The 13,892-nt window shown below is 43.3% G+C and overlaps 1 long non-coding RNA gene across 1 annotated transcript; it reads left to right on the top strand.

Moving 5' to 3' along the window:
• The first annotated feature begins 2,160 nt into the window (after positions 1–2,160).
• Positions 2,161–13,495, top strand: LOC116938258 (uncharacterized). Its single transcript, XR_012940615.1, has 4 exons — positions 2,161–4,011; positions 7,882–7,960; positions 10,339–10,454; positions 12,554–13,495. It is a non-coding gene; the product is annotated as an uncharacterized LOC116938258 (long non-coding RNA).
• The last annotated feature ends 397 nt before the right edge of the window (positions 13,496–13,892 follow it).

Genomic DNA, 13,892 nt, shown 5'->3' with positions numbered 1-13,892 from the left:
TTGCTCAACCACGCTATGTATGCCAATGATTTGGTAATAGCTGCTCATTCAGAGGAGCAGTTGGAGACGCTGCTGCTGAGACTGGAGCGTGCCACTAAGAGATGGGGCCTTACCATCAGCCCCACCAAAACTAAGCACCTGCCTGGGTATTTTGAACAATCGGGCACTCCACCCCCACAACTCCCAATCGGTGATGGGGCAGTTGTGGAGAGAGTGGAGAGTTTCCCATTCCTGGGCAGTGTGCTTATGACCGGCTCCAGTTTAACAGCAGAGGTCTCACTCCGAATCAGTCGAGCGGCAATATATTTTCATCGGTTGCGTAACGCTGTGTGGAAGCTACCTGGTCTGTCGCTCCGCACTAAGCTTCAGGTCTTCTCGGCCACGGTCATTTCCTCCCTTCTCTATGCTTGTGAAACGTGGACCCCCTTAATGGAGCATCTTCGCCAGTTGGAAACATTTAGGCTGGCCTGCTTACGATCCAACCTGGGTTTAACCAGGCTGGATTGTGTGAGGAGCTCACAAATCCTTGAAAGATCTGGGCAATGTTTCATCGGTGAGCTCCTCCGGCAGGCAAGGCTGCGTTGGCTGGGTCATGTAGCCCGAATGCCCAGCCACCGCATGCCCAAACAGCTTTTGTTCGGCCGGATCGAGGGGGCTAAACGGGCGTGGCACGGGCTAGAGAAGAGATGGAGTGATGTGGTACAGGAGGACGTGGAGCTGAGTGGACTTGCCGATGACTGGTACCAGCGGTGTCAAGATCGGCCTCTGTGGAATAGGCTCGTGAAGGACGCTATTGGGCAGTTGGAGGCAGTCGCCCTCCAACAACAACGGAGGGTGGAGGATCGATGCTCACAACAACGAGCGGAGCGCCGAGTGGCTAAAGCTCAGCAAGTTGGCACAGTAGGGGGCACAGGTGGTGCACCAGCCAGTCATCTCAGTCAGTCGACCCGTGGCACCTGGGTCTGCCCCGTGACCTCCTACCAGCGGGCCTTCGATATTTCATGTGGCCTCAAGGTGCACATAGCCTGGCACAAGCGTCGTGGTGACGTCACCGCCACTTCGTGGCGAATGGCGGTTGTTGTTGTTGTGTGTGCGTGCGTACAATTGTGGGGACTCGGTACGCCCCTTCCGACAAGCAAGCCAACTTATTTCCCACCATATGTAGCGAACCGTGTTAATCGGAGGTGAACATATATTTTACTTATTATATTCCATGTTACTTATTACGTGTAAATGTACAATATTTATTCTTATTTATGAGTTTTACAATGCTTCCCTTTTTTCTTGTTGAACCGTAACTAATTGTAGAACACTGACAATATGTGCATTTAAATACAGTGCATTGTTGTGTTCCGACTGACGAACCATTCGACTTACGAATCGCTCTCAGGAACGGGACCCATTCGTAAATGGAGGACTGCCCGTGTCTCAGTTAAGAGACAACGAGCTAGTGCATTGGCTATTACTTATGAGCATAGTCTCGTGTTTTGAATGGGAAGATTTGCCTTTTATTATGTTATCAGGAGAGAAATGTGGCTCCAAACCCATCTCTGTGCACGCATGACCGGCCACGGCCATTGCCTGGGTTCGATCTCGCGCACGTGGCTTGAGGCTTCTGGGTTTAGCTCACCAGGTAAGAGTGCAGCCCTGACAGCCACTGCGCTCACAACCATTGCTCAACTAAACTATTTACCAGGTAAAGCCCACTGAGCTATATAGCTATTTTTTTAGAACCGACGTGGCTACCTTATGAAGGCCGGCTTTGTTTCCCTCGTGGCGATGTTTACACACCACTCCAGATATTAGTTTAAGGCTGAGTCGATTTAGGGGAGGCACAGGACCCGTTAAAAAAAATCTTCACTGGGTGGTGGTCGTGAACGGAAATCGAACTGTGGTAGTCGGGGTCGGAGCAGAGCACGCTAACCACTACACTACTGCTGACCCCGAAACACACGCACACACACACTCGCTCACACACAGCCCTGCTCGTGGCTGTGGTAAATAACAACACGGCGATTTTTCCCAGAGAGGAAATGGAATTTCTCACCGACCGAGTGACGCATCTGGCTCGACCGCACGCCCATTGCTCACAGCGGCTATCGCGAGGGAGCTGCAGCTTGGACCAAGACGCGAGCGCAGACAAAACGAGAGCTACGCATCCGTATGTATGTTGTGTGTATGTTGTATGTGTGTTGTATGTGTGTATGTTGTCTGTGTGTATGTATGTTGTCTGTGTGTATGTGTGTATGTTGTATGTTTTATGTACGTGTGTTGAACTTCTTTGGCACCGTACGTAGCCAACTGTGCTCATCGGTGGTGCAGGGGAAGGACAACAAACTAAACACAAAAAGCAGTTCTAAAGCAATGAGTTGTCAATCTCTATGATTTAAAACTGCATAGCTCCAGTGGCTTCCGAATATCGCAAGGAAGAGCGCTCCAGACGGCTGCAGAAGCGCGATGCGGTGACCTCTCTCTATTCGATGGCTAGCCAAAAGTGTAGTATATAGTGTAGTGTATAGCGTCGTGTATATTGGTGTAGTATAGTGTCGTGTATTTAAAATATAATTTGAAAGCGTGCGATGCGGTGACCATCTTAGTTCGATTGCTATCCAAAATCTGCTACTGCGATGATGACTTGAGTTCGCTTGATGTTTTATGCTCCTTGACGAGATCAGCGAGGTATTGTGGTTCATTTGTGGTAAGCACTTTGTTTGTGTAACTAGTGCGGTGTTAGCTACCCATCCCCTTCGTAGGCGTTACTCGCTACGAGCACTTGCCCCAACAGTTTGTTCAAAGCTTTAAGGGGGATGTCTTTTTGTGTAATGTGGATGTACTAACACAAGCTGCGTGTGTGCATAGCAATGTCTGTGTGCTCCTATGTACGGGGAGTGGTAGTTTAACGATTAGTGTGCGGACCTACAAACTCGGCGACCCGAGTTCAAGTCCCGCTCACGGCCACCATCAGTGAATATTATCTGGACCAGTTCTGGGCCTCCCCCACCTTGACTCAGCCTTTAATGAGCTCCTGCTGTGAAGCAAAAATATCAGCATTGGGGAGACAAAGGCGGCAAGGTGTTGGCCATACACCTCCCCCTTTGTGTTCTGTGCTGCCCTTCATTGGTGCTCGCTAGTAACTGCACTTGCCCCAACATTGTTAGAGGCTACACGGGAGATCTTTATCTTTGCTGTTGTGTTTGCCTCTGTATATGCTCTATGGAGGTTGGTAGTATTTTGTATATGCGGAGTGTATTTGCTACAACAAACTTCGCCACGCTGGTCAATGCGAGTTGGTGGTTAAATGGAGGGGAGATGAGGGAGCCATCACTTTTTCAGATCTAAATTCAGCATCTATGCTATCCGTGGCCTGGAGTCGAACTCATATTTACACGTCGTGGCGTTGTCGATATTGGTGAGAATGAATAGTGTTGATGTTAACGTTGGTATTGTTATGTCAGAATGTTGTTGGTTTTAATGTTACGTCATGTGTTTTGATGTTGATATGTTATATTACTAGATTATAAATCTGTCTTCGCCAGGCAAAATATTTAAATAAACATAATAATTATGATCGTTTTTTTACAACTTTTATCTACAACCAAACACGAACAAGTACCAAAAAAATTCTGCAAAAAAATTGACAACTTTAATTAAACTTCCGATGTTTAAAGCCGTACCCATCGGAAACTGCAATTATTATTTTACACGCTATTATTATTATTATTTTACACGCTTTTTATTAACTCACTCTGTTGTATCCTAAATTTTTACCCACTTTCCAATGTGGTATCGACTGCAAACTTGGTATACTTAGGTCATACTGATGACAATACTATATTCTATCATGAAAAATCATAATAATTATATATTTTTAAACATTCTTTTTTACATGTTGTGTTTCGGCTTCGGTCTAATTGTCCACGCTCAACTGACGTTGGCTGTAAATCACCACGGCCTCCTTACGGTGCAAGCTTCGGGGCCACTTCCTGGAATCGTGGAGTTCTGCCATTACTCGTACGGTACATTTCATTAAAGCGTGTTTTTAAAAAAAAAGTTTTTGACTATTACTTATTTTAGAAGAAAGAGCAAAAATAATGAACTTAATACTCTAAGTTTTCGAATTATTCAGATTTCGACAGCATAAAATGTTTTTTTCATTCAAAACCGCTTGAAACCGAAATATCTCAAAAATAATAAAATAATGGCTCTCACTTTAATTGTATTTGCTGTTTAACGCTCTATCAAAGGGAAATAAACGCAATCTTATATTTTGAACGGTTTGTGAATGACATGCACAAACATGTTCATGGGGCACTTAAAATCGAAATTTGGGGGCCGTAAAATGATAAATCTCGGATTTTAAGATTTATCTCCTGTTGTCTGTGTCCTATAAGTGACCTATGTACCAAATTTCAGCTTTCCACCTTGTCGGGAAGTACTATGGACGTTTTTTTGAGACATACATACAGATTGTCTTCATTTATATTGATTGTTGTTGATATGTTAATGATGGTGGTGTTATATTGTAATTGTATTGTTTCCGTTACATTATTGCTATTCTATCTTTGATGTATTATTGTTAACGATCTTTGTTGACGTTATACTGTTGATGATGTCGACATTTTGTTTCATGTTAATTGTTCTTGATATCGATGTGTTGACGTTGTGGACGTTGATGATAAGTCAAATTGTTGTTCTTGATGTCGATTGACTATAGGCCAGCAAATGTTGTTGGGAAGTGAACACCAACAACTCAATGTTGCTTGCAATGCATTAGAGGAATTGTTCTCAAACTTGTATGGCAGGCGCACCAGTTAGCCGATGTAAACAATGACTACTGTTCTTTATTATGCCAGGTAAAGTCCACTGAGCTATGTAGTTATTTTTCAGAAGCGACCTGGCCATCACAAATTACGGTTCAACAAAGTGGCTTATCACGTGGACATTCATAGCAATATCCAAATACTCTAAACGCACATCGACTCTTAATGTGTAGAGACAAAACCTGAGGACCCGGAGAAAAATCTACGTGACCACGGGGAGAGAGATACGCACACTCCAAATATATGGCAGGCGTTAGGGTCGGGATCAAGCTCACAATCCCCTGCATACCAAGCGAGGTAGTTAACATCTCATCACCGTGGCGCCAAACATTTCTGCTAACCACTCAACCTCTCTACCCCTCGTGACAAAACGCATTCACTTATCTTTGTAAATACCAGCAATATAACAGGATTAATATTACCGGAACATCCTTATAGCTGCGTTTGTACACAACTATAATGATATTTTTATGGGGGGGGGGGGGGGGATTTAGCTCTTAGGGTCATGTAGTTTTATGAGGGTAATTTACCTCATTTATTTTTTTTATTATTCCTGAATATAATACTCTTTGGTTATTTCGGTAAAGTCACGTAAGTGAAAAAATATTGATTTGTTATTTATTTATTTTATTTTTCCACCTACGTGACTTTACCGAGAGAACCAAAGAGTATGGATCCTTGCAGTCACGAAAACTTCAAATCCTATAGTGTTAAATTATTAATCATGTCTGAAACAAAAGGGTCTAAACATTTCCTTATGGACACCTGTGACAAAAAGAGCTTCATGGCTCATCGGTTTTCCTCCTGCAGTGTAAAAAAAAGATTCTGACTCTGAACCTGCGTTTGCATCTGTAGCCTGTCTGCCCTGCTGTACCCTCTCGTTCCGTTTTCGTGAATCCTTGCGAGGGGGGACAGGTCGGCTAAATAGACAGCAGTAACAACAATAAAACTAATAAAGTTCTGAGACGATGATTCGATGTACTCTGCGTTGTGTTCTGTCTTCCGGAGAAGTAGTGGCAACTCCACATCAGCTGAGCCACCAGTGGTTTGTGGTGGTGGTGGTTGTGAAACGGCAAAACTTTTTTCAAAAGTCGTCTTCAGAAGGGATATTTCCTATCTGCAATGAGGGCACAGACTAAATAATTAACCTGTCAGCAGTAACGACATCTTGTCCAGCTGCGGCTGGACGAAGTACGTGTGAAGCTAATGGAGTGACGTGACAGTGGCGGTATTAACATGGGCAGCAGCAGTACCAAGTGTAGAAAGTTATCACTGAAGGCCTATGAAACAGAAGTTTCTAGGGCCTACAAGAACATTCATCCGGGCCTGAGCTAATGTCAAATGTGCAGTTCACCAGCACGAAGTCCGCGCAAATCTAAATTGGGGACGTGTCTCGTACTCTGCTTTGCACGTGGACGGCTCGTTGTCCAATCGCTGATCACCGTTGGCATTCACTTAAATAATAATAAACACCTGCCTACCCCTAGCTATGAGCAGAGTGCACACTTATACGTGTCATTAATGACAGGTGAGCTCATACCCGGCTACACTTCCATTGAAAGTGTTTTTCAAAGCGTGGCTTTTTGCTGATGTGCAGTGAACGTGGGGCGCCGCAGTGACGAGATGTTATCCCCCTTGCCTGGTATGCAGGAGGTCGTGGGTTCTATCCCGACTAACGATGCCCATTGTATATGTAGTGGGTTTACTGAGAGACACACTAACTCAGGAGGCAACACGTTTATTCTACAAACACAACGGGGTAACTACATAACCGGTTACCACCACGGGATAACTACATAACAACCGGTAACCACCACGGGATAACTACATAAACGGGTCAGGTCAGTCGGCACACTGCCTGACCCACGATGCTGAGCACGAAGACCGAAGACTCAGGGGAAGACGTAGCACGGCGGGTTCCATTCCAGCAGACTGCGCCGATGCAGCCTCAGGACCTCCCTTTTATACCTCCCAGCGTGGCCTGGCTCCACCCTCGGCCACACCCCCTTCTGGAACCTACCAGAAGGTTCTGGGCCATACACCTTTGGCCCACTTCCCTTACCCTGGCCTAGCACGTGCCCTTGCCACTCAACAGGGCTGCTACGTCTTCAGATGCCCTCTCTCTGCCAGTCACCAGAACTATGCCCCCTAGGGACCCTTTCCATGACATTGGATATCCTGCTGGCAGAGAGGGCTACTTCACTCCCAGTTCCCCTCTCTATCAGTAACTGGCACTCGGTGCTGTAGTGACCCATTATATGTCACTACATATATTTAGGGTTTGCATCTCTCTCTTCCTCTCTTTCTGTCTCCGGGGTCCTCCGGTTTTTCCTTCCAAATTTAGAATCAACATGCCATATAGATTATTTGGCGTCTATAAATGTCCACATGGCAAGCCACTTAGGGTGAACTGCTATCATTTGTGATGGCCAGGTGAGCTCACACCGGGCTACACATCACAGCCACTCCTGGGTCAGGGGACCGCACCTCTGAGAACCACTGCGCTAGAGGAACAGACACGCGGGCAGCGGTCATGCAGAGCAATGTCGTTCTCCTGCACCAGTCCCTGGAGACAAGAACACAATGCAACGCCAGCACCGACTGTTTCATGCTATGCTTATTTGTATATATGTTGAACTTATTTCTCACCGTAATAATAAAAAAAAAATTCAAATAGCTTCATTCATGCAATTGCATCCCACAATGCTGCACATCTATTATCCAGTTCCGTGCAAAAAGACGAAAATAAAACCCCACTACTTATCAAAAAAAGGTAATACGTAAATAACGAGAAAATATGCACGTAACAAGAAAACATAATTAGTTTTCAATGTAGTACAGTGCTGTAGTGGAGTGTATAATCACGTAGTGTATAATAGTGTAGTGTGTTGTGTAAAGTAGTGCAGTATATAGAGTGCAGTATGTAGTGTAAAGTGTAGTGTATAGTAGTGTAGTGTATTGTAGTGTAAAGTGAATATAACTGGTCACAACGGGACCCTTTGTGTTGTGCTTGCTCCTACCTTGCCCTGTCCTCATCCCTGTCTCTTGTTACCCGCCCTAGGAGCTCCCAACCATGAACCACCGCGAATCCGCCTTCATCGTAACGGTAATGGTGGTGGCAGTGCACGTGATGAACTCAGGTAAGAAAGATGGAGTGGAACGTTGGTAAACAACAGAATTCAGCGTGCGTGTGTGCTCTCCAATGTGCGCTCCTTCGGTTGTTTAAAATTGCGATCGTAATGGTCGCGCCCAGGGCCGGATTATCCTAGTAGTAAAAGCTGCTACGTATGCTCCGCGCTAAATGCTTTCAAGCATTCAATTCCAGTTCAGTGATTCTACACTTGCTCTATTACTATAGTACTATACTGCCTTCAACTTTTATGAACGACTGGGTGTTTAAGGTTAGCGATTTGTTGTATTATCTGGCTGTATTGCAAATACAATTACTTTACTATGCAAGTAAAACATTTGTGTTTTAATATTTACGGTTTTTTTAGGGCCCCCCACGAGGTTAATACGGCACAGGTCGCACCCATACCACTGTGGCTAGGATATGTTAACTGCCTCGTCTGGTATGCAGGGTTGTCGTGGGTTCGATCCCGACACTGATGGCTGCTATATAATTGGAGTTTGCTTGTCTCTCTCTCAGGGACAGCCCTAGACTAGCTACCAGCAACTGGCGCCCGAAGCAAACCATGCAATCAGCACCCACACCCCCAAACTCCAAGGAGATGTTAACTACCTCGCCTGGAATGCAGGAGGTCGTCCGTTCGATTGAGACCCTGACGCCTGCTGTATATTTGAAATGTGCATGTGGTTGGCCTTACCTGTTAAAATCATATCTAAAAACACATGTCAGGCTCCATAGTCCGCGGTGAGACCACGAGGCTTGCATAGCGGCTCGATCATTTTGTGCGATAGGCAGAAGTTGTGTCGTCCGTGTCACTCATAGCAACCACGCGCATTTTGATGTGGGGCATGGGTTGTGAGTTAGAAATAAGCTACACACACCTAATAAGTTCCGTTCAGTAATAGCGTTATTCGTGTCCGCTGTAGATTAATGATACAGCATTATTCATATCAATAGGTTTGTGATTAAAATAAGCCGAGTTAAGAGTGGTGGTAGAGTTGTTGTATGTACGTGTGTATGTATGTTGCACCTATTTCGCACCTTATGTAGTCAACCGTCCCAATCGGAGGTGAGGGGGAAGAACAAACGAAATGCAAAAATCAGTTAAGAAGAAATGAGTTGTGAATATAAATCATGTCAAAGTGCACAGCTCCAGTAGCTAACCAATATCGGAAGGAAGAGCATTCCTGACGGCCCCAGAAGCACATCTGAAAGTGCATGATGTGGTGACCATCTTTGTTCGATGGAGAGCCAAAAGCTGCCACTGCGAGGATGACGGAGTTTGCGTGATAGTTTATGCTCCTTGACGAGATCAGCAAGGTATTGTGGTTCATTTGTGGCAAGCGCAGTGTGTGTAATGAGTACTCGGCGAACACTGGGACTGACAGTGGCATCAACGGCATTGGCAGTGACGGCCTCCTCAACCGCGCGTGACCCTTTTATGTCTTCAATCGTTTCCCCCAATTATGTTATCAACATAATATCACGAGATACGCAACCTCACAGCTACCGCAAAAATCCCCCTTGAAAGAACATCTCACCCTCACAATAGGGGGCAGCACTTCTCCACCCACTCTGCCACCCAGAGTAATGTTTGTCAGTAAACCTTCTCTCGATCCGCGAGCGTGATAGTTCTTGAAAATTGCTCAAAATTCAGAATTTTGCGAATCCAGAAACATTTGTTCCATTTGGGGGGAAATGGGGGGAATGCTCCTGATACAAGTGAACATTGAGTGAGAAATTGGAAAAGTTTAATAACAATGGCTAAAATAAATAATAAACCGCACAACACATTTTTTAATTACCTTTAACGATGATTATTTTGATTTGACAATGATTCATAAAATCAATAACCGAGTAAACTGTAAGTATGTAAAGTAACAAATGCACAATAGCGAGTTCAGGACACAGCGGGTGGCCCAGAGAGGGCTCGCCTCATCTTCACAGCGGACCGTTTCAAATGAAGTTAAACTATATTATTTTATTATGTTTTATTTTATTTATTATATAATTTCCCTTCTAAGTGACTTTAGCGAAAGAACCAAGAATATGAATCACTGCAGTCACGGAAGCTTTAAATTGTAGTAAAACTCTGCGGTCTGTCGGGACTTTCATAGAACTCTCGAATACTGAAGTTTAGCAGGTTCGTGAATAGGGAATTAGTATGCATTTAGTAACTTGCGAATATGCGAAACTATAAATTTCCATAAGCTTGCGCATACGGAGGGTTGTACTCAATTCATTTCCCAGAGATGAGTTTTTGAAAAGGTATCCGTGTATGTGTGGAGATGGCATGGTTTTTTGATGCTTCCAGGCTGCTCATATCCAGCTATTAAAGTTCAATGATGGTGGTCTCTGCATTCGTTTTGCACATCTTTCTTTATGTAGCAAAAAGCCCCATTCAGCACATGGCGGCTGTTGAAGGCGAAGATGTGCTCCTTAACTGTTCAACATCGTCCACAATATACCGAGTGCGATGGAGATATGGACAGTCTAACACAACGGTGAGTATTGTATTATCCCTGATTACACATGGTATTACCGATTTAGCACATTTTAGGGATTATCAGCCCAATGCAATATCCGTCTGTATTGCTACACACAGTGTGAATATCACTCGTACAGAATGTGCCGTATTTAAAATAATGTTAAGAAATACATTACAAGTAAACGGTCTTAGGTCGAAGTTCCTTTTAGAGATCTCTCTCGTTAGTCTAAGCCCGTGCTTCTTAACCTTTACTGCACCCCTGCTTCTCAATCGTTAAACATGTTACATGTTCATAAATACATAGGTTTGACGAAACAAATTAGTTGTAATTACGTGCCCGTGCCTAATTTGTCTGTCAATGATTTACCTTCGAAAACAATCTGGCCATGTCTCACAATCCTAGAAAGGGCATCTCACACCCACATGGGGTGCATGCTCCCCAGGTTAAGAACCACTAGTCTAAGCTGTCCAGAGACCCCATTCTAGAGATGGGGTGCATGCTCCCCAGGTTAAGAACCACTTGTTTAAGCTGTCCAGAGACCCCATTCAGAGATGGGGGTCCGTCAGCAATCTTAACACAAACTCTGTGGCTCTTCGGCAGCAACTGGTGGTACGGACATCAAAATGGGTTGACCTCCAACTTCCTTTGGCCTCAATGATAGCGAGGCAGTGTTACTTCTTGTGAGACTAAATATCAGCTACCTCCTGTTTGCCAGGGCTGGTGGGGGGACAGTGATGGGTGCGGTTATCTGTATGTGTGTAGTGTATAGTAGTGTAGTGTATAGTAGTGTAGTGTATAGTGTAGTATATAGTAGTGTAGTGTATAGTAGTGTAGTGTATATTGTAGTATATAGTAGTGTAGTGTATAGTAGTGTAGTGTATAGTGTAATGTAAAGTAGTGTAGTATACAGTAGTGTAGTGTATAGTAGTGTAGTATACAGTAGTGTAGTGTATAGTAGTGTAGTGTATAGTAGTGTAGTGTATAGTAGTGTATAGTAGTGTAGTGTATAGTAGTATAGTGTATAGTAGTGTAGTGTATAGTAGTGTAGTGTATAGTAGTGTAGTGTATCGTTGTGTAGTGTATACTGGTGTAGTGTAGGGTAGTGTATAGTATACCATGTATGTGTGTTGAACTTCTTTGGCACCGTACATAGCCAACCACACTAACTGGACGTACAGGGGGGAAACAAACTAAAACACACCGACAAGAAATTAGTTGTCAATCAGCTGCAGCTGTGTTTGGTTGTTGTTGTTGTTGTAACGGATGGACATCTGTGAAGAAGAGCTCCAATAGCGCAACGGATTCATACAGACTAAATAAATGTTCTGATTTTGTTTTTAATGTTGCTGGCTATAAAATAAAATGTTAATCTTTCGTGCGAAGCTTTGGCATCGCCCTTAATGTCAATGGTAGATTAGAGGAGTGATTGTCTCTTGTAATTAGCTCAGCTTTCTACCAGTTCAGAAATATAGCCTGATATGCCCCTTTGAAATAGTAGCGGTGTAGAGATTCTGTGTCATGCGCTACTATAACCTCTAGGATTCCCGATTGAAAACCGCTGTTTGCTGGACTGCCCGAATAGCTTCTTTGTTGTCTCCAGCTTGTGCAAGATGCGGGCTGCTAGGGGTTCTTAGTGGACAACGTCAATTGAGATCAAACATCCCCCAGTGCTCAGAGTTCTGCAATTCGCTACCGGGTCCCCCATTTTGGGTTTCAGTCAAAATCCTTCTGTTAACGCAAAGGGATTTATTTTGCTGTGAGATGCGCTATGTAAAAGAAGATACATTCAAATTCTACCAATGTTTTAGAAGCGTTAAATAATAATACATGTGGAAACTAATATAGTTGTGCAAATCTAAAAAATGTAGGTTTTCGATTTTAACCCCAATCCTTAAAAAATATACGGATGAAATATATTGTTTGACGTAATTCGAAAATAATTTCCATAATACGTTTTAACTGGTTCAATATAAATATAACAGCAGATTTTCAATAGAGTTCATCTGCATAGTTTGTTGGAGAGTGCAATGTCAGCCAACTGGTATAAATATACAAACACTAATGTGCAACAATTAAAACAAATTGCTGAACGTGTAATATATCTTGTTCCACAGATATTATATTGTAACATTCAATCTATCACATCCTGCAACCCACTTCTCTGCTACGTGGTTTTCTCTGGGAACCTGAGCAGTGGAAATGGCTCCATCACTCTGATTTCAGTCCCAGCGAACGCGAGTGGAATGTACCGCTGTTTTCTGGAAACAACCACAGCTGATCGTCATGAGATGGTTTACAATTTGACAGTAACTTATCAAGGTAATGCCACAAAGCTTGAGATGTAATGAAACGTCTGCATATATAAATTCATATTAACCATTCACTCGATGTAAATAAACTACACACGTTGTGGTTTTAGTTTGTAACAATTATAGTGGTGCATCGATTAATGTCTGAACATCACAAAACATTCATATTATGTGTGTAAACAAGAATCAATTGTATACCTGCATGCCTGTGTTCTATGTATTCAGCTCATTTTTCTCCGAAAATACTAGAGGCCGCTTCATTCACAACAATGTAAAGAAAATAGATTCCAGAATAAAATCACAATCCTTGAATCGCAACAATGCATGATACTATTAATCTTAACCATAACAAATGTTTTTTTTCTCTCTCCCAATGTTGACTCAGATGCACTGTAAAATCTCAAACTAGCTCAGGCAGCTTGGCACCCGAGTTTAAATCCTTGCTTGGGGAGGGGAACTCAGTCATCATCCTTCAAATGGTTGACTAAATGATAACTACTTTGTGGGGAAATAAATGAATATTTATATATTTTTAAGGAGGGCCACGGTGGCGAGATGTTATCTTCGTCGAAGGTTGAATCTTGACCCCGACACCTGCTGCTGTATATTTGGAGTTTGCGTCCCTCCAATCTCCGTGGTCGCTTCGATTTTTCTCCGGGTACCTCCACATGCAAATCAACATCACACGTTTAGATAACTGGCTGCTATAAATTCCCAAGTGATGAGCCCCTTTGTTGAGCTATCATTTATGGCCAAGTCACTTATGTAAAATAAGAGCTACATAGCTTAGTGGAGCCTGACCTGGTAAAATACAAAATAATACTCTTTGGTTCTTTCGGTAAAGTCACGTAGGTAAAAAAAATTATATATCACGATGTTTCGATTGTGTTGCGATCAAAAAGTCGTGATCTATTATATTTTTTCTACCTACGTGACTTTAACGAAATAACCAAAAATATGGATTCCTGCAGTCACAAAAGCTTCAAATCAAGATTTGAATTTTTATTTTATTATGTTATGTGCACAGAATAGGTGGCAGGTGGCTCCAGAGCCACAACATTCACTTACCGGTATGTCAAGCGATAGCTAAATAGAGAAATACCGTTGACTGCATACTTATTAACTCTTGATGGAAAACTCTGTC

This window comes from Petromyzon marinus, unplaced genomic scaffold (genome assembly GCF_048934315.1).
Source record: "Petromyzon marinus isolate PM22_M1 ecotype Great Lakes invasive population unplaced genomic scaffold, UKy_Petmar_22M1.pri1.0 PM_Scaffold_34, whole genome shotgun sequence".
NCBI lineage: Eukaryota > Metazoa > Chordata > Hyperoartia > Petromyzontiformes > Petromyzontidae > Petromyzon > Petromyzon marinus.
Note: the sequence above shows the minus strand (reverse complement) of the source record. Positions and strands in the feature narration are given on the sequence as shown.